Source organism: Coenobita brevimanus, chromosome 81, assembly GCF_032717465.1.
Source record: "Coenobita brevimanus isolate Jiangsu-jjx chromosome 81, ASM3271746v2, whole genome shotgun sequence".
NCBI classification, from domain to species: domain Eukaryota; kingdom Metazoa; phylum Arthropoda; class Malacostraca; order Decapoda; family Coenobitidae; genus Coenobita; species Coenobita brevimanus.
The window spans coordinates 16,601,116-16,602,144 of NC_137034.1; the positions used below are offsets into that span (position 1 = coordinate 16,601,116).

The window sequence follows — 1,029 nt, forward strand, 5'->3', positions numbered from 1 at the left end:
CGCCCTGTCCCCCGCCATTTCACTACCCTACCTCCAGCTCACACATTCTCCTCTTATTTACCGCTACACTCCATCCTTCCATCTTATCCTTGGCCTCCCCCTCCCTCTCCCCCTCTCCACCTCACTCACGTACACTCTCCTTGTTAAACTCTCGTTCTCCATCCTCTCCACATGGCCAAACCACCTAGTATATTTCTCCTAACGCATCTATCACATCCACAGCCACACCACCACACTCCTTCACTTCCTCATTTGTCAGTCTGTCTCTCCATGTAACTCCACATGCTCCTTTCAAATAACTCATTTCCACTGCTCTCACTCTTGTGTCCTTCCAACAAGGTCCAAGCTTCACATCCATATGTTAGAGTCGATATCACAATACTATCATGCGCGCCTTTTTTAATTCCATGGTCACTTCCCTATTTCTCATCACTGCTTTCAAAGAACCAGCAACCTTTCTTCCTTGTTGTACCCTTTCAAACATTTCACCCTCTAAACTTCCATCCTTACTCATTGCACCACCCAAGTACTTAAATGCACTCACGGCCATACCACGTTGAGTACACCGCTTCCCGTCCGATCAGCGAAGTTAAGCAACGTTGGGTCTGGTTAGTACTTGGATGGGTGACCGCCTGGGAACACCAGATGCTGCTGGCATCCCTACGCGTCAAGTGGGGTTGGTGGAGGATTAGTGCCCCTCCCTGTAAAACAATTAACTCTAAGCCATTGGCCACCCCGTCTGGGATACATGGCGTCTGGCAATGAATGAATGAAATGACATTTCCCATTTCCTCATCATTAAACCTCACTCTACATTCAGTGACTTCATTTCTCCCGAAGACCATAATTTTCTCCTTCCTACATTCATTTTAAGAATCCGTTTCTCCAAACTCTTTCACCAAGCCTTGTAGTTCCCTTTCGTCTTCACTCAGCAACACAGTATCATCTGCAAACAACAGCACAGGAAGTTTCCAAACGCTAGTTCCATCATCCACTGCCCAACCTTGTATCTTTTTTATAACCCCATCC

The 1,029-nt window shown here is 46.8% G+C and overlaps 1 non-coding gene across 1 annotated transcript; it reads left to right on the forward strand.

The window, feature by feature from the left end:
• The first annotated feature begins 538 nt into the window (after positions 1–538).
• LOC145409566 (5S ribosomal RNA) lies at positions 539–657 on the forward strand. Its single transcript, XR_013899132.1, has one exon. It is a non-coding gene; the product is annotated as a 5S ribosomal RNA (ribosomal RNA).
• Positions 658–1,029: the final 372 nt, after the last annotated feature.